The 19,745-nt window shown below is 42.8% G+C and overlaps 1 protein-coding gene across 10 annotated transcripts in view; it reads left to right on the top strand.

Annotated features, from left to right (window-relative positions):
* Window positions 1-19,745, top strand: part of LOC120898356 (high affinity cGMP-specific 3',5'-cyclic phosphodiesterase 9A) — a 118,220-nt gene that overhangs the window by 42,736 nt on the left and 55,739 nt on the right. For 8 of the 10 annotated variants that reach the window (XM_040304111.1, XM_040304112.1, XM_040304115.1 and 5 more), the window contains 2 exons: window positions 9,651-9,689; window positions 19,682-19,744. The gene's annotated coding sequence lies outside the window, so the exon portion shown is untranslated. The remainder of the gene's footprint in view (window positions 1-9,650; window positions 9,690-19,681; window position 19,745) is intronic. The other 2 variants (XM_040304117.1, XM_040304116.1) reach the window with 1 other exon arrangement.

Below are 19,745 nucleotides of genomic sequence, written 5' to 3'. Positions count from 1 at the left end.
TATTGTGTGCCGCGCTTGCGATATCGAGTGCGAAAGTTGTATTAAGCGTGACGACTTCCCGAAAACAACTGATGCGCTTGTCCTGTCAAATGCTGCTGTTGCGTTTATCATTGCTACGCTTGCAAAATCAAGTATACAACCCCTGTAAAGACTTATTGAATAGTTGATTTTGCTTTAAAATTGTTGCGTAGTTGAGTACAAACGTAGTACACTTGTTGTGATATTTATTTATTTGTTCCATTATTACGGCACGTTTGTTGTGATATTTTATCAAAAAAAAAAAAGAAAATAGTGAACAGCTTCGGCCAACAGCAATACGAAGAATTTGGCTTTGAAATTTAGATTCGGGATTTCAATGAAAAAACAACAACAAAGCGAACAAATTCTCACTACACTAGCAGTGAGGCGTATATTCTCTTCCCCCTTCCCCTTTTAGTTTGGTTCTTTTGCTTTGCAAATAAACAAACCACACCGAACGTACACACACACACACACACGAAACAGAGAGCTGACGCTTCCAGCAAACCGGAATGGAAAAGAAACCAAAAAGAAAAAACCAGACGTGGGTTGAATTTCTCCTATCACAAGCGTGTAATGTCGACCGTCGAGCAAAGATCTGAAGGATTTTTGCGTGCGTTTGAGCAAAACAAAAAAAAAAAAAACATAGAAAGGATTCGATTTGTTCGGAACGAAAGTCCGCGCCACGAGTTTCATTGAAGCGCTTATATGCGCGGGACGAGAATAGCGAATGAATGCAGAGCCATCACAACACTGCAAAAGCATGGGATGGATAATGTTGCGCTGCGCCAGTATCAAATGGCTGCGTTTGGATGAGATTTCCTTTTCATTTTCGTTTGAACCGCCACCACACCACCACGGCGCTGCCATGGCAGCTGCCTTCTTGCGAAAGGAAAATCAAAATCTTTCATCTCTCCCGGTTCTTCCAGGATCCGAGCAGGTCCCAGATCGAATTTTTCCCAAGCAGTGAACCAACACCTGGCTCCTTCCCTCGCCCCCTCCCCCATCATCCCTCGTATTGTTTGTTTTGTGTTATCATTGTTTCTTTATATTGATTTATGCGCCGAATCGATGCTGAGGGGGCTGAATCGAATTCATTCGGTTTCAGGGAGCGTGCATGCAAGAGCGTGTTGTTGTGCGATGTGTGGGATTATTTTTACTTGTGTGGCCTCATTGGGATACGGGGTTTTTTTTTCGCACGAAAGGAGGCTTGTTCATGTTGGGTGTGTTGTTGTTGTTGTTGCTTTCTTGTCGTGCAAATCCAAACCATTAAACTCACTCACCGAGATATCGATTCGGAGGACGTAGAAGAACATTTCTTCGGATGGAAAAAAAGGATGACTATAATGAGGAAAATCCAGGGACGCTGAGGAATCGCATCGAAAGGAAAAGCAGCAGGAGCTTACTGCTGGACGACCATCCAGCTCAGTGGGTGGTTTTGCACAGCCTGGACCAACAAACCCTCTTTCTCGTGAGATGCTTAACCATCTCAGCAGGATTTATCGCCCGACGGTTGTTATTGACACTGCACTTAAGTGTGGGAAGCTGTGGAGGAGTTGCAAAACCGTGGAAATGGAAAGGAGCGAACCGGATGGGGTAAGCAAGAGGAACAGGCCGCTTTTATTTACATATGTGATTGGGTGCTCCGTTGTTGGGCTGCTCCAATCTCACCGTGTGGTGGGTATGTTGGTCAAGTTGGTCAAGAGCCAGGGAGGGATGAAAAATGGCACAACGGCACGCGCCATCTTGCAATCGTTCAATCAACATCAACATTGCCGTGCTGCTGTTAGAGACTGCTGCGATGTTTTCGGGTTGTGCTGCATTCTGGTGTGTCCGTCACGACGATGGTGAAGTGTGTCAGGCGTACTGTTAGCTTTTTGTGTACGTACGGTCATAATCTGTGTGCTGTTCACTTTTTGTCAGCTGTTCTTTCCGAGCCTACACACTTTGTGCAGCCGACCGACTGTGTCCGGTGTGTCTATTTGTAGTGACAGGGCACGGGGCATAAAAGTATAAAAATGGAAAAAAATGATAAAAAATGAATATAGTTAGTGGGGACTGCCCATGCTGCACTTTGGCGCTGTTGAGTGTGCGGTGGTCCAGTCCGATTGGACTTTCCTCCTGGCTTGGGGCTTTTTTGTTTCTCTTTCCAGCCGCACCACTCGTTTGTTGGTTTTATGGATTTTAACTTCCCAATGCCGCTCTGTTTGTGACTTTGGGATTACACTCGGTGGAACAAGCGGACATAGCGCAGCGTTGATGGCGAATGACGTCCGGGCTTAAAAGTGGGCTTACCCGGGGGCTGCCGCCCGGCACTGTTATCATTTGTACTATTTTTATGTGTATTGCTTTTTGTTTTGTGTTGAAACAATCAAACAGCTTGTTTTGTAGCCTTGGTTATTGTGAGCCGAACCGGAAACAGCATCCGTATTTTATATTTGCTTGTTAAAATTAGCTCATTTCACATCCTTCGCACAGTTAAGGTTTAATAAGTATTAAGTTTGATTGGCACAAATTTAACCCCTTGCTAGGAGTTAGTTTTACCAAACTATTCATTCCCTATCAGCTTCTTATACTGAACACAAGTTCCATCCGCATCCGTATAAATTAAGATGGAGCAGCCCGGTGTTTGGTACCGTGCCCCGCCTGCTATGTTTTGACAACAATTCAACCGCAACTTAAGTGATTTAAATAAGGCATTACAGAGTGGCCTCAATCCGCCGTGAAGCTGAAGCTTCGGTAAACAATTCAGCATTTTGTGGAGAGTATTTTCTCGCCCCGGGTAACAGGGCGCTGTTGCTAATTACCTGCGCTGTGCCTCATCCTCATCTATCCACTTTAAAATGTCAAGATAACGAAGCTGCTGGAGTAGCGCTGTGGCTGCTGTAAAGTTCAAGTTCATCATGAGTGCTGGCGCCATTCACAAGGTTCGCTTGGTTCGCTTTAAAACTGTCCTCAAATTACGAAGCATAGTCCTGGCCCGTACGTACGGAAAAATAGGGCGCCCACCGCTGCTAATAACCGATGAACCACATCTTTCCAAGGATGCCACCCCACCTGGGCCATGCTTGGCCGATCTCGGGAGGGTATAATTAAATTATAAAAGCTCGGCCGAGGTAAGAACTTTTCCCGAATAGTGTGTATTTCCGCTCGGGGAGGGTGGTGTTTCACCCCGTTTCGGTCGGTTAAGCCCACCCCCCACCCATTCAGGCTGACGTTTACGAGCGTTCGTCGGTCGTATCGACCGTAGGTGGATGCTGCATGTAAAGTTGCGCTTCAGTCACTTTATCACGCCGTCGCGTGGGAGATCGTGGGAAGTGTAGCAAACTGCTGTTCCCCGTTGTGGCCAGGCAACATGGGGCTGTGGACACGGGGAAGCTGGGCTGGAGAAAGTTTCAGCGATATTTTAAATAATTAATTTCTAATTCAAATGAAATGTGTTTGTCAGTTGGGATTGGCAGTGTGAGGGCGCTGGGGCTGGAAGACAGTCGCTCCGGGATACTCCAAGTGAGCTGTGTCGAGAGATTATTGGATAATATTGGATGATGTTTTCGTGGGTGGGTCGATGTGTAGCAACAGTACGAATGGTTCCTGCCGTTAGGATAAAGTCTTCGAGGCTCCCTTTGAAACACAGTTTGAAGAGAAACTAATCAGAATATAACAATTAATACTTCAAATAACACACCCATGGGAATGGAAACTTTTTTCCATGTTTCACTAAAAGAATAGCTTCCTTTTAAATAGTGTGCGTTTGCCATACCGTTGTACAGATATTACTTACAAAATAATCCAACACTGATGCCCGATAGTCACAGCAATGTAGCGGATTTGGAAAATTACACGTCAACTACAAAAATGTTCACTCCATTCACGTACACAGTTTTTTCTCATTTCTAGCCTGCATAAAGCGGTGAACTATTTTTCACTCCATTTTTGATAGTAGTGTTAAAAGTAGTAAAGCACAGCACCCCTTTTTGTTCACCACTATATCGCGAAGTAGTAGCAAAATACTGAAAGAGAAAGAGAGAGTGAGAGAAAAAAAACTTGTGCACCAAAATTGGGGCTGAAGGACATGAGGACGGCTAGGGACAAAGGCATATGCTTTTAGGTAGTGTGCAGTGTAAAGTGGAAAGTTTCGATGAAATGTAATAACAGCGTGGAAAGTGGTTTGAAGGCGGACTTCCCCTCCCTCTTTTTTCGGTGGTAAAATTGAGTTTCCCATGGACAAAGGATGAAAGAGCAAAAACAGCAAAAAACGAGCAAGTATGCACTTTCGGCTGACGGATGTTTAATTGCAATGTTATGCGTTGTGCAGCGGTAGGAGCTTACTCGCTCCGGGAAATGGTTTTGTAGTTACGATGGTGAAGCTTTTGGAATGGTTCTTAATTGGTGTGTGTGTGTGTATTCTGGCGTTTCTATAGTTTAGGGGGCAGTTTAGTTAGGAGTTTTCTGTCATATTGCCAGTCCATAATTGTATGGAATGGATACTTTGTTGCGAATTTGGTTGCTTTAACATTTCTGTGTTCTTCGCTTGTTTGAAGATCGTGTACAATGTCACAAAGTGTAGTAGTGAATTTGATGTACTTAAATCGCAAGAACATTTTAATTAAACCTTTATCGATTACATTATGATAACGTTTTTAATTGAAATTTGGTACATCTTTCGTTCTCAATTGAACTGTTTCAATGTAATGAAAAAGTAGCTCTCGTTTGATTGCTTTTCACATTCACAATTATCCCATTTCCATGTTTTCCCCGATACCACCACGACAGTGTGGCGCGTATCGCTTGAAACCACAAAAAGAAATTAATGCAATACAATATTTTATAATTACTGGAACCCCGTTTCGTTTGATGTTGTTATTCTACGAAAGGAGTCGTGCGTGCTTGTATATACTAAGGATAACACAAATCCTCTCTCGTATCTCCCAGTGTTCGCCCTGTTCCAGCACCATGCTGTGTGGTGACAGTAGATGGATTAGTCGCATTATTAAAACCGACAGCGCTTAGCCAAGATTGTGACACCGGGTAACCGAAATGAGAAACAAAAGAGAGTGAAAAAAAATATTTTCCCACACACACACACATACATGCTCACATTTGACGTCGTCGGTTTGATGTGACCACAATGTAATGTTGGCCTAAAGCTGGGTCGGTGCGGTCGGTTTAATGGGTGGTGGTGGTTGGGTTTGGTAGTTTTTGTAAATTTTATAACATTTCCCGGGCCTGTTGCCAAACCCGCCACGGCCGCAAGGTTCGTTTAAATTTTTTTTCCTGCTCTGACAGCCAGTGCTCAGTGCAGAGTAAATGTTATGACAAACCTCCCCCCTCCCGTGAGTATAGTCGTGGATACGGCGGCTCGATCGCGTTTGGATCAGGCTTCAGGCGCACACGGTGCTGTTGATGCTTAGATGGTGGCAAAACGAAAATTGTGATCCGTCCCAGGGGAAGCAAGGGAAGGAGACGGCAGTGCGCTGTGACCGAGAACGGTTGGAAAGGTAGCGTGCCTTGCCGTTGGTGTCCTTTGCGCCAGTTAAACTGCCGTTGCCTACCTCCTTGGCTTTCGCCATGGGTATGTGAGGTGTAACTTTAATGATATTTGTGTTTTTGTCTTTCCTTCGATATTTCCCCACTCGCTTGCACCCCGTCCGTTGTTGCATATTTGTTGCTTCATTTCCTTTCGTAATCTTTTGTGTGTTTCGGTTTAAAGTACGTGACGAGCAGGGGAGGGGGGGGGGAGTGATGAAAGTTTTTTGTTCGCGTAAAGTAACGACGCTTCATCTACAGCACATGACGTGCGCGCCCTATGGTGAAAGCTTGACGTTAGACAGGACACAATTTGAACTTTTCCTTTGTACGGTGTTACTTCACCGCCCAGACCGGGGCTGAACGGTGGTGGCTGGCTGAACGAGGGGAGGTTTCCATTCCCCGCTCGTTGACGGATTTCGGTTGACGCAGGAATACAGGGCAAAAGTTTTACCCCGTAGTGGGAAGAAGGAACTTCAGCTTGAGGCATTGTTTTTTCTCTCTCTCTTTTCTGGTTGGTGCGAGAAAGTTTAACAGTCAGACCTCTCTTTTTTTTTTCTTCTTCCCTTCCCTCTTTTGCACCCTCTTTCTGATTATTTCGTCCTTGGGTAAAAGGTTGGAAGACAACAGACATCACAACATTAGAAAGATGTTCTTGATACGTGTCCTACTGATCTGTCAATCATACTTTCTCATTCTTATTTGTTGGATCTTGGAAGCAGTTCTATTAACCCTTGGATGTTATGATAAATGGAAGTTATTCTTATGCGAGCATTCCAAGAATAATTATCTAACATTTCTAATATAATCCAAGTTTGAATCATGTTTCAACTTCGGGTAACACCTACGTTAAGACCTACACCTTCTTTATAACAGTTTCACTAGACTTGAAGTCTCTATACAAAACATATAAAAGTTGTAGAACAGTTCAGCTGTCGAATATGACGCACCTGTTAGCGCGTGCAGAAATACAGCGTTATCCTTGCGGGTCGTTTCGTTAAAACCATCGTAGTACACAGTCTGCTGTTGGTTACTTTAAAGGAAGTTCAGTACGTGTCGTTGTCTAAAGAAATATTAAGTAAGTGAAGATCCTGTTGGGCGTGAACCTCTAGCGAAACAGTCATCACCAATAAGGAAATAACTGGTCAGCGGTAAATCAGCATTTGTTCGAGTTTCGGTTAGAAAATCAAAAGTATCAGCATGAGAAAAACCACCGCTAAGATATATTGTCGTGTGAATAAGGCAAAATGAAGCAGGAGTTGGAGGAATGACAAATCATGTGAGATCTCCGTTTCTATGTGGCTTTCGTATTGGTATGTGGGGAATAAATAAAAAATATTTCAATACGGCTTGATAAAAGTAATACCCACCAAACTAACGTGCAACGACATCCCATCCGTAGGAGGTTACATGTTTACTGACGAAGAATCGTAACGTGTCTCATTAAATAACGTTTACCTCCGCGTGATTGGTAGTATTAGTTTGTTTGAAATCTGACTGGCTAGGAAAATATTTACACTGGCGCCGCCGTACGACTCCGTCCATCGTTGACCGCTCGGGGATGGCTTTCAGCGGAGCACCTATAAAAGGTGGATATATCCGCTTTCAGGCCATTCGCCATTGTTCTGTTAGCTTTGCCTTTACCGTCCTCGTCCTGGTACGGGGTTTACTGTCGATCGTATCGCTTGCATGATTGATTGATGGTTTCACCTGGGCTTCGTCAGGATGAGAAATTGTAATGAATAGGAAAAGGTGAACGAATCATGATCGGGCCAGGTAGGACGGGTTAAATGATAGTGGGCGTAATAATATCAATGAACAATGCTGGATGATGTGATGATGTATCAATAGATAAAAAAGTGTTCTGACCTATCTTAAATGTTGTTTGCGTTACCGTACACAGATGAGTTGTTGCTGGTTGCTGGTCGGCTTCTTTTATGCCGCAACTTGAGGGGATTTAATTCATGGAAAATGTTTTATCATGAGAATACCGTTCGGTAGTGAATGTAACCAGTCGGTATGTAAATGTAAGCAAAACAACATAAAAACTCCAAATATGTAATCCTGAATAGATCACAATCGTTGTAGAACGCTGTATGATGGCACGTTTTTCCTATTACCACCCTTTATAACCCACCCACTCACCAAACTTCTTCTCTTTTGTTACCATTACAATGCGCACGGTTTTGGATTCTAAAAACTCGAAAATTAAGTCACCACAGTTACGGATCGCTGGAAATTCCTCAAGCGTTGCGGGCTTGTTAGGTTCCGCTTGTGCAAAACCCGGGGCACAAACAGAATCTTCCAAAGGTTTTTGTACCAAATGTACCACACCATTCAGCTACGGTACAGATGAGATCTCCTATTTTGCTTCTTCTTGTTTTGGTCGTTTCCAGTTGGTTTACGTCTCATTTCGGTGGCTGTTTTATGGTTAAATAGCGCACGGATTGTACACTCGGCTCGTTTTGGATGCTCGTTTTTACCCCAGCGCAAAGCAGCGTCGCGTCTTTTGGGTCGCGAATGCAGTGCACTCTTCCACGTTGACTGCAAGTTTTTGTTACGACCACGACTCGCAACATTCCTTTTGGTATTTTATGTGGAAATCTTTTTGTGTAAAATAATCTCAGCGATGGGTTCCTTTTTACGACGATTTAATAAGGGGTTGCACGTATTCATGATTTTGTGGTCGTTAGTCATCTGCTATGGTTCGGATGGAGATCTTCACTTCGTACGATTCGTTCAGTTCACACTGTTCTGATATTTTAATGAGTGTTGAAATACTGTGCTGTAGCGTACATGCGGCGATGGAGCTGCTATGTTATGATGCTGTAGAAATATTCGACATATCAGGGTTGTAATGCTCAACCAGTTGAAAATATTGCGCTAAATGCACATAATGTTTTCACTGCATTTTATATGACAGCAGTGTTCCTAAGTTGTGTACCGAGTAGGCACCATGTGGCTTCAAAGTAGTACATCGGGAAACGGAACATGATATGCCGAAGGCATCCATGCTACTGTCAAATACTCATTAATTAAGCCGAGCGAGCTTCCAAGGTATTTTAGAAACATATACAATTGAAGGGCACTAGTTCACGTTCGTACAGACCATCGTTTCTGAATCGTGTCATAAGCACGCATCGGAATGAAAATTAATTATTTTCACGACTAAAGTACAAGGCAGTCAGATGCTACGTGGATGTCTGTGATCAAAACTTATGGCACATAATCGATGCCTTCTGTATCTCGCCTTGACGTATTGTACGTACACAGTTCTGGAACCAGGCCACTCTAGCTAAAGGCAATAGTTACACCCTTCTCACTCCTAGCATACTCACTCAAATGACCGCCATATACAAACACTTCAAACTCCGCCATCAAGTGGAATGATCCAGAATACAACGATGCGTTTGGGTGGGGCCTTCGTGCGTACACTACACGTGTCTGCAAGGTGGTTTACTATAGTATTTTATAGCCTTCACTACAAGGTGGCATTATTTTAATCAACCACCAGTCGATGGAAACGGGGTCATCAGGGCCCTGTTTGTATTATTTTTGTGCCGTTTGTTTCAGTTCCTGTTTTTGAGGCTGGCGCACATCAAGGCTAATGCTGGCTGTCGATAATATTTATTGCCGGAAGTGTGACAGTGGTGGTAGAATGGGTTGGTTCGGAATCGGATAGTGCGGCATTACGTTCGCACACTGCGATCGAAAGCAATCAGCCATCCGTTAGCGTTGCCGCTTACCGTACTTAAAATGACACACATAAAGGTGGTTTACATTTGTCGCTCCTAAGAGAGTCCTAAAAACAATCATCCGTTAGGGTTGTAAGCGAATACGCAGACAACACACATTGGTGAGAACTTTACAACTGATTGATTAAGTTATTTTAGGAGATGATTCGGAACTTGATTTACTTCACGTCAGATAGAGGAATGCCAAACTAAACCTGGATGTTGGGTAAATGATATTCTTCTTCGGTGTCTATGATCTGGTATTTGTGTCTACCGCGTCGATGACGCTATATGAACTGTACTCTCGTTGCTTTCTTGTGTCAGCAAACCAGTAAACTGATATTTCTATCTTATCCTGCCATATCGTTTCAGCTATTAATCGAGCGGATGTTTGGCGAGCCGCGCTGTCAGGTAATTAAATTCATTCAAATTTCACTTCAATTATCTGCGGAAGAATGCGATAGCGGGCTGCTGCACGCTGTTGAAACGGCATACAGCCTTGCGGTTCGACTTTGAAGGAGCTATAATCCGCCATCGGCTTTGGGCTCAGAATGAAAGCCGTAGCAATTACTTCTTCTCGGTGCGGTTGCCGTGGTTTGGAAGAGCCACTTGCAACGAGTGCAGAGCGTATAGTGTTTGAAGACGCGGTTAACCGACGATTGCGTACTCCCTGCCCACTGGGCTTATATTAATCCCCTGCTTGTGGAGCGGAAAATTATGGATCGAACGGAATTTATGAGCAGCAGATACCCGCTTGTAAGACGTTTATTACGCACGGGTGCGCCTCTTTACAGCAGCTGCTGATGAGGACTGATATGAGGTTGTTTGTTACAAGTACAAGTACGTTACAAGACGTAATGCTTGGTTGCGTGAGATTGAGATGAAGCCGCTTGGAAGATGAGGTTGGTGTATGAGTTATTTTATTCATAGTTTTAAATGTATCAAACTTAATATATTATCTATGGGAGGACATATAAAAGTTGTTCCGCTAACGTTACACCATTTATAACAATGCTTCCGTGACTACGCACTACACAGTATGTTTGCCCTTGAGCGATAAAGGTACGGCGTCGGGCAAGGCTCAAACAAATCAACAATTCTTCTAATTTATACGTCAGAGGCAACTTCAAACAGTGCTTGTGTTCCACTATCCCCACTATCGTTCGAGTTGACAGTTGAGCAACACTCCATCATCGAACGCTCACCTCCAATGCAACACTTCAGCAGCACGTGAATGGATGGCATGGCGCGTGTGTGGTGTGCAATTATTTTATTTCATTGCTCTTGTGCAATCATCTTTCGGTCTCTCGCGCAGCTTGCTGTTCGAGTTAATTGTTTGCGTTACTGTACTGTTTATCGTAACACCTCGCAACAGGGGCGAACACCGGTGGAAAAACAAATACTTGCTAGCCACCGTATCGATCGTGTCCGTTTGCCAGAGCAGCGTCGTACAGCTTCATGATGTGAAGTGTCTGTGGCAGGCAGTTGATAAATTAATTGTTCAACGCTACCGAGGCGTTGGGTTTTTCTTTCGTGGGAATGCATTGGGACCATGTGTGTGTGTTTGTTTGTGGGACTCATAATAGTGAGGAGTACTGGATTCACACGGCACCGAATCCGTGTAGTACGGAAAGGAGGTTAATATATAAAACTTTGACCGTGATCGAAAGACTCACCCCCGACATTGTTATGAACAAACGTGCGCTCTGGTGGTGGTAACCCTTCCAATGCAAGCAGTCCATTACTGATAGACCTCGGTCTTCTGCAAACTTTACACGATCGCGTGTTGTGGAGGAGGTGTTCTTGTTGGACGAGGAATGTTGTTGGCGTTGGGAAGGTAATATTGAAACAGCTGCCAGCTAGGGGAAGGAATGTTTACTCTACCGTCCATCATTGTGCGACATGCGAGTTGGTGAGTTTTTTCTTTGCTCCTTTTTATTCGGATGCCTTGTGCAGCCAGGCCCAAGCTTCGTCCATACCAGAGCACACCATAAAGGGCATTGGAATTGCAGGTGGGATTGTTTGATCATGCCATGCGTTGTACTACGATGGCGATTGAGCCATCGTGTCAAGTTTGTATGCCCCGCCGATGGTGGAGAGAAAAAATGTTGCAAAATCTTAGTTGTATTTTTGCAATAACAGTTACGATGCTTAAGATAGAAAACAACAAACACACACTGCGGAGGAATAAATTAACAGAGGAATTATAAAAAGAAAATGGTTTCAAGAAACAGATGAGAGCAAAATTCCTCTATTATATGCGAACAAAATCTATCTTGCGACTGTTCCAAAGATTCATGCTGCACATGTAGCAAAATGTTCTAAAGTGAATATCTGCTAACATTTTTTATCTTTTTTGGCAATTCATTCGCTCGTGGTTTCATCGGCAATGTGTAGGGATGGGTGCTGCTTGCAGTCTGTATTTTCGATCACTCGGCTGTCCATTTTTGAATTGAATCAGTGTACAAGAAAGCACGCCGACTATCGCGTAGCAAAAAGTTACGCTATGCCAAGCTTTTCCATCACTGTGCTGTTACGTGTTTTGGATGAGTTTGAACGAATTTTACGATTTACTTTCCTAGTGATGTGTGGGTGGTGCGCTATCACTGACACGTCGGCTGAACTCTTGTTGTTGACTTAGGGAAGGGTGGTAAAATATCACCCAACACTATCCTTTCAAGCGTGAATCCTGACCTGCTCTGTCTCTCTCAATCTCGCTCTCTCACTGTCTCGCTCTTTTTCTCAAACTTTCAAGCAACATCGCTGTATTTGTCAGTGGCGTGAATTACGAACGAATTTGTTCGTAAAATTTTCTACGCTGCTCGGGATCATGTTGAATTCACATGGCAACTTTCGCTTGCTCGCGCTTGTTCGCAAGATTTAGCGTTAGCTGTGAAAGTGCAAACAAACCATGCCTTTACTCTCTCCTTGTCCACCACAGCCCCCGTACAAACTGGAGCTGTTTGCTTTTCCCTCGCAAAACCGCAGCAGAGTGAGTGAGTGAGTGATGGAAGGATGTCGAGATCAAGAACAAGTTGTAATCAATTTTATTCATCAATTTCTTTCCGCTTTTAGCAGCATTCGACCCGCTTGTACCTTTGCGTCGAAAGATACTTTCGCTCCAGTTGTTGAGTTATGACAGCCTTACAGGGCGGCATGAGAAGGAGATGTTTTATTCAAATCATTTTACAATTTGACGGATGTAGGCATACATGTCAGGAGTTTGTCAAACATCGTGATGAATGTGAATTGCATGTACACCGTACGGTGTGTAGTAAATTTGAGAACTTAATTTGAATTTTCATTATGACGTATTGGTTGCCGATGTGGAGCACTTTATTACTATGGTATGGTTGTGATGATGATAGCAAAACAATGGCAAAGTAATGCTATAGCTAAATAACGGTTGACATAGGAAAGGCGAAGACCATATCGCGTATATTTGAAGGTTTTGAAAGGAAGTAATTTAGTAGAAACATTCAGTATAGATTTTACGGTGCCGAATTTGACTAGCCTTGCTCATTATGTAATCTTCTATTTACATATTATGAACTACAAAATTCACTATGCTCCGTTTCAAAGGAGCATTTAGTCCACAGTCGGCTAACGCTGTCTTGGACAGCAAATTAATTGCTGTACTGACACAAGCATCACGTTGTAAACACAATCCAAAGTGAACAAATTAACGCCTTAGTAGTCCACCATCTGCTGCAAAAAGTTTCTCATTACAATATGTTGCCGTCATGATGGTGGTACCATACCGGACTTTAGCTTCATGATTGTTAAAACAAAGGAAACCATTGAAGGTCGTAAATAAAATTTCTTCTTGAGCGTGTAGTTCATCAGTGCGATCAATTTCCGATAAACTTCCGCTAATGTAGTCTCATTTATTTGGTGGTACGGTCGGTTGCGTGAGGCAGATTTGAACCCTTCCTGAAAGTAGTTTCTCTCGGCCGTTCTTAGACACACACACACACACACCCACAGCCACCCATACTCGAGAAATCCTTAGAGAGGGAAGTTTCTTTGTGCACGGTCTTGTATTATCAAACCCCTTCCTTGCACATACCTTTCTCCGTACACAGACACTTATACGCCCTTTTCGTTTGCCGATTATCTGATTTAGGCGACAGGCAATCGGAACGCGGTGCATTAACGCGTCTGTGACGCAAGCAGGGCAAAAGTGGGTAAACCATCTTACCATCGATGCCCCCCCCCCCTTCTACTCCACCTCCTCGTTTGCAAACGGGGGTAAATCTGCAAAATGGTAATGGAGAAATGCTCGCTCGAGAAATGTGGGTCGTTTGTAGGGAAAGTTTAGGTTGTGCTCGGTTGAAGGGATTTATGAGAAAAGTTTATCCTGCACTTCCTGCGCCGTCTCCTACGCCATATTCCGTGGACTCGGAGTAAGTTGGTAACTGGTGGTCCCTTACCAGCACCAAGAACCTTGAAAAGATGAATGCTCGCGCACTCTGGTGGGGCTATTTATTTGTTGTTGTTATTGTTGGTTTTTTTAAAGCTAAACTTTTACCAGTGCGAAAATGTTTGAACTATGCAAACCAACGACCGGTTCGACATGAGGTAAAGTTTACTGGTCGACGTTCAGCTTTCGAATGGGTTATGAGCTACCCATGGGTGATTTGGCTTTTTCCTTCCCGGGAAAGGACCCAGTGGAGTTCCCTTTCGAAGGGCAAGCTCAATTAGTGTTGGGAGGATGTTTGGGATAGGTTTTTTTTCTTTCTCAAAATTGAGCTTTTTCCAATTTTGCAAAAGGGTCGACGCTTTTCCCAGTACATCAGGCGTGCTGTGCCGAAAGTTTTCTTTGATGGTGGGGAAATTAAATGGATTATGAAGTGTGCTCTTCGATCAATTATGGAGTGAGAGAGGAACCAGCAGGGTGGAAGGAAGAAGATAAATAGGCTTTCCTGGCGTCCAAAAATCGGTGTTTTTTCTGATCCTTAACCAGAGCTTAAAGCAGTAGTTATCTTAATTAACATTTTTGTGTATTCTACTTTTACTTTTGCAGAAGTTATTTATTTTCTGGCATAACCTGTGTAAAGAATAGCTTCCTGTGCAATTGATGTTTCACAGGCGTAGATGTTTAGTTGATCGGTATTTCAAACCATTGAAATTGTTGAGCTTTTTTATTTTGTCAATCAAGGAATTGCACCGTCAAGGAATTGCACCGTGAAGGTTAGAGGAAACGCTGGTTTTAATAATTATGAACAACCTGGCGTCTCCATTGGAAACGGGTGATTTTTGTGCGGATACAGCTGTACATCATTACAAAAGAATGCAAACCATTTCGGTGCACCGTTGGATTGCACCTGCTTTCCTCAACGAAGAGGTGCAAAAAACAACCTTATTCTGGTGGCAGATGAGACACGGCAACATGTTTGTTTCAAATGTTTCACATACGGAATTTTACACCTTCTGGAATAACTCTGCTCGGGTAGCCACATGCGGGTGGTTGACTGGGAATTTCCTTTCGCTGAGATGCGCGTTTGTTTTCTTGTATGTCTATGCCTGTTCACCGAGGACTCCAGATGCACAGCTAAAGGCAACCCTGTACAATAAAGGAAATACTTTCTTGTTTAGATGTGCTGCTGGTAGGGAAGTTTCGGGAGTTTCTGCACCTGCGTCATAGTTCGCCTGGCTGTAAATACGTGCCGGTAAAGTAGTGGCAGTGGCGAGAAGCTTTTTAATTAAATTGTACATAAAGCTGGGTACCGGTTTTGAATGCACGATGGGTCGCGCTGTTGTGGGATACCGGCACGAAATACCAATTTGCAGAGAGAAACAATTATGAAAATGGTTATTATTAATAGAATGGTTTGCTGTATGGGGTAGCACATACAAAAAAAAATGCTCTGCCGAAGGGACAGTGAAAGGCAAACGAAAAGGTTAACGTGACCACCAGTCAGTAGCACGACCGCGGTGTGGTTCGAAATTAGTTATTATGTGTAAAGACGCCAGTAGAAAAGCAAATAAAAGCTATTTTACATTTATCTCACAATGGAAGCTGTTGGTGTAGGTTTGCTAGCTTTGTTTGCATTGTACTGGGTATTAATGTTGGCACTTAAGTGCTTTTCAGCGGTATCTGGGAATTCATAGATTTAGCATAGACTTACACTAAAAAAAAGCAGCTTATTACGGGAATTTATAATCTAAAACAACAGTAGCCCGAAGAAGAAATATTACCATAAAAGGGCATGTCTTTACACGTGTCGGTTGTATCGTGTTATGACTCCTGTTTGACCTGTACCTGTGCGTAGTTGGCATGCGTTAGAGCGATGTTTTTGTAAATTTATACGTACGAACGGGGAACGTTTGAACGATTTGACGAAATGAATTGCAAACACAATATGATTGAATCTATCGAAGCGTATGAAGTGCTGCATCGCTTCCAATTAGCTTTTGGGAAAGGCTGATGCTTTCGTTCGGTTAAGGCTTCCGAAGACAAACCACAAATTGCAAAAGAGAGAGAGGCATCGAGAAATCTGCGTAATTGAAAAAAATAAAATCCATACCTTAAAGGAAAAGACGTCGATCTGCGTCCGTTAGATGCTTGGACCGGTTCGAAGCTTTGACAGCGTTTGATTTGCTCGTTTTGGTGTATTGTGTTTCGGTACTAGAAAACATCAAACGATTCCTTTCTTTGCTTCTGCAACGTCCTTTACAATCGTGAAGTAAATGTCGGGTGAAAGGTCATATATGAGCAAGAAGTTGATAGATGGGACGGGACCGGTGTGTGCATACAATAGACACACAGCAACCGTAATGTTTGCAGCTGCGTAGTGCAATGTACAGTGAAATATGTGCGCAATTTGCTGAGAGCTTTCTGTTGAAAGGCGCAGTGCAATTGATTGGCTTTAGAGCTTTCAAACTAAATAGCACGCATCGTATACGACGTTTGACGTAAGTAGGACGTTTGACAATTGTTGAAGCGCTGGATTGTTGTAGTAAGATAAAAAGTGTTATTTTAAACTATTTAAGTAAACTCATTTAATGTCATTTCATGTTTGTATTGACCAGTCAATAAACAAACAATTTTATGCGCTTTCTACAGGCGCTATCGTGAATGGATTTTAGAATATTTGCAATTTAGCGATTGTGTCATTCATATGATATGAATAAAAGTCATCGTCAACATTGTGCGATCAACTCGGCTATCAAAGAAACAAAAAAAAAAAAGATGAAAAGAAAACAGAACGGAAAGGGGACAGCCCTAGAAACGAACGGATCAGTGAAATGTTAATTAAAACTTCGTTTTCCTGTGTTTTTTTCGTAACAGAACCACTTGGTATGTTTGGCTTTGGTTGTTTAGATGCTTTCCCATCGTTTTTCACAGGACTGGATCCTTTTGGGGATGGGAAATACCCTGTCGCGCTGGTTGCGGGATCCGTTTCGTACGATGTGCCTTTTCAACGGCATCTTATGGTTTGATTGGTCCGTTTTTTCTCATAGGACCTTTTTTGTTTGATCCATCGACGAGCAAGATCGGTAGCGCGTAGTGGTATTTTGAGGAAAGTAATTTTCAAATTAGTCCGCCTTCCATCTTGGTTGTTCGATGTCTTGAGTGTTTTTAGTAGTTTTTTTTTCTTCTTATTTTTGTCTGGCTAGAAGTTGGGGGCGGGTTATTGGCTTTTTGTACATGAACTTTGACGAGTAAACCAAAAGTATCGGAGTGACTCAATTGATTAATTATGCCGTGTGCGTAGATGTTTCTGTCATTTGGCCATAATACATACCTATTAATAAAATTTTATTTTTTAACGCGTTTTAAGAATTATTTATCGTATAAAAGCATTCCAAAGCTTCAGTAGTGAGCTGCCCTTTTGGATTGTAGCGAAGAATTTTATCGAGTCACTCGGCAGAATTCTCGCTCAGGTTTCTAGGTTATGCACACGTAGATGATGAACTAATCGATAATATTCGCCGTCCGAGATAGTAGACATACGTGTGTGCTCTCTGTACAAACTTACACCAAACACCGTCGGCTGCATTTGTATTCGTTTTCTGCCGATGTCTGCGGAGCGTGTGTGGGAAGAGTTTTTTTCTTCGCCAGCACACACTGGTCGCTCATGGCGTTTTCCTACCGCTAGCGATGGAAACTAAACGTCTCCAAAGGTTGGATGGAGTAACCCGGAATGTACGAGCCGAACTACATTTCTGTTGCTTTTGAGAATGGGACGGAATAGGGGAGATGTCTCACCATCCCCGGATGCCAGTTGCACACCTGCAAGTGATTGAGGAAGTGGTTGTATCTCTTTTCCACACCGACCACACTCTCACGTATCATCGTTCCTCCCCCTCTTTGTGTACTGCATTTGAATGCAAAATTGTACACATTAAATACATTGACTGGTTTGACTTTTTGTAGCGTATATGTAGTGTGTATGTAGTGTATATACGGACAACACTACACAGCACATACCAGCGTGGATCTCACTGTGCCGAGAGTGTGTTAACTAGGAAACCCAAGTAAAGCTTACCGCCGGCACATTTTCAGTGCGGTTGAAAGTTACCCTCGGTGTATCAGATACCTGTAGGTAGTTCCACACATTTCTCCCGACGGAATAGGGGATTGTGTTATAATTCTGACCATCGCCGGGACAGAAGCACACTACTACTGGTGCTAAAAACAACCTTGCGCAAAGTGAGTTGGTCTAACTTTCGTAGGCCCGAAGGCGTATTGGCTCGGGCACAAAAAACCTTGTACAAGCCTGAACAAACATTACTTACAATTTCGCAATCGAACGAGATAACCTTCGACCGCTTGTACTGCACTCGTTTCCGGTTGATGTGTCCAATGGCGCTAGTAATCGTAGTTGTCTGCAGCATCCTTGTGGGGCAAAAACTGGTTACAATGTTCGCCATCGTGGGAAATACGCCATAGCTTTGGGAAAGTATTAGAGGAAAAACGAAAAACAGAGGAAACGAGGAAACTCATACTAACTCGTGCACCTGTCTGAAACTTTCCGACCGCAAAAATTGCTGTCAGAACTTTGGTGAGCCTTTTGTTTTGCTACTGTTGTGTTTATTTGTTCGACTTGGGAAGGGCTTTTGTATGTTTGATTAACCTTTACATAATATACGTGTGACTTTATTATACATTATTTACCAACGCGAATTTTGTTTCGTTTTACACGGTGGGCAGTTGGGGATTTGATAAAGCTTAGTGTTCGATTTCAAAGCCCGATAAAGCTTCATACTTTACAACACGTGTTTTGCTTTTAATTACACTCTTGTAATGCCAGTAATTGAATTGAATAACTTAAAAAATGATTAGAACTATTTTCCAAAGTATAAAGTGATCTATTTTTTATGATAATAATGTTATGATGGAATTATGTTGAGGGTTTACTTTTGAATGCATTGAACCAAAAGAACTTTGCAAGACAAACAAGATTTTGAGCAGTCCAGAATTATGTCCAGGAAAGGTAAGAACAAATTCGCAAGACAATGTTCACCCATCAGCAATAGGAATCGTATACCTGAAGCAAAAGAAGAAACGCAACGAAATCCGAAAGACAAACTCTCAAATCACGCCCCATGAAATAGAATGTCTTCGTTTATTTAACACATTTGCAGGATTACCGGAGAAATTTTTCATTTGTCTGGGGTTTCTCAGCCCTCTCCCTCCCCCTTTCATACGTTTCAGCGTCGTGTTTGCGTTTGCTATCCCTCCCGGTTTTGGCTCGGTGTGTTCGTTGCTTGAAAGATGGCGTGAATGTTCCATTGTTTTGAGTGCCAAATAGGGAAAGCCTACAGTTTTGAGCCAGGCTATCGTGTTATGTATTCAAGAGCCTGGCCGTCCGCTTTCTTTACACAGCTCCGGTAATTTATAGTGAAAAAGATGAATGTTTTGTTTGTTCGGGGTCCATAAAGTTTGATGATGGAAACTTTGGTGACATAATTTGGAGATAAAAAAACTTGCTGATGAAGTTTTTCCTTCAAATAAAGGGCTATTGTCCGGTAGTCAACCAGCTGAAGTACACTTTGTTTTGGGTTAAAATGGCTTCGAGTGAGTTAAAGTAGAAAATTATTTTGATTCATAATTGAACAGATAGGTCTTTAGCGCGCGCATAAAGTTATGAAATTTATTGCATATCTCTATCAAAATGAGACCTAACAGCTCAATTTTGTTTGGCAAAGACAACTGTTCACTCAGAAAACATTCCGTATTCCTCTTGTTAGTGTTAGTGTATTTCTATCTTCCGGTGACATTGACATTTTTTGTATCACTCTTCCCACATACCATATTTATGCAGCTAAATGTGCTTAGTCACCTGTCCCTTTGCTTGGTGTAAACATTTCTCCTCATTATCGCCGTCAATTCGCAACCGCTCCGTCCGGGAAGTTGTTTAATTATTTGCTCTTTTGCGTTGTTTCACTTACAGCTCGAGCTTTCTAGATGCGCGACAAACGTAGGCAGTCCGGTCCGGTGTAGTGGCTTGTTAGCGG

Source organism: Anopheles arabiensis, chromosome 2 (genome assembly GCF_016920715.1).
Source record: "Anopheles arabiensis isolate DONGOLA chromosome 2, AaraD3, whole genome shotgun sequence".
NCBI classification, from domain to species: Eukaryota; Metazoa; Arthropoda; class Insecta; order Diptera; family Culicidae; genus Anopheles; species Anopheles arabiensis.
The sequence above is the reverse complement of the archived record's forward strand: the minus strand, read 5'-3'. Positions and strand labels throughout refer to the sequence as shown.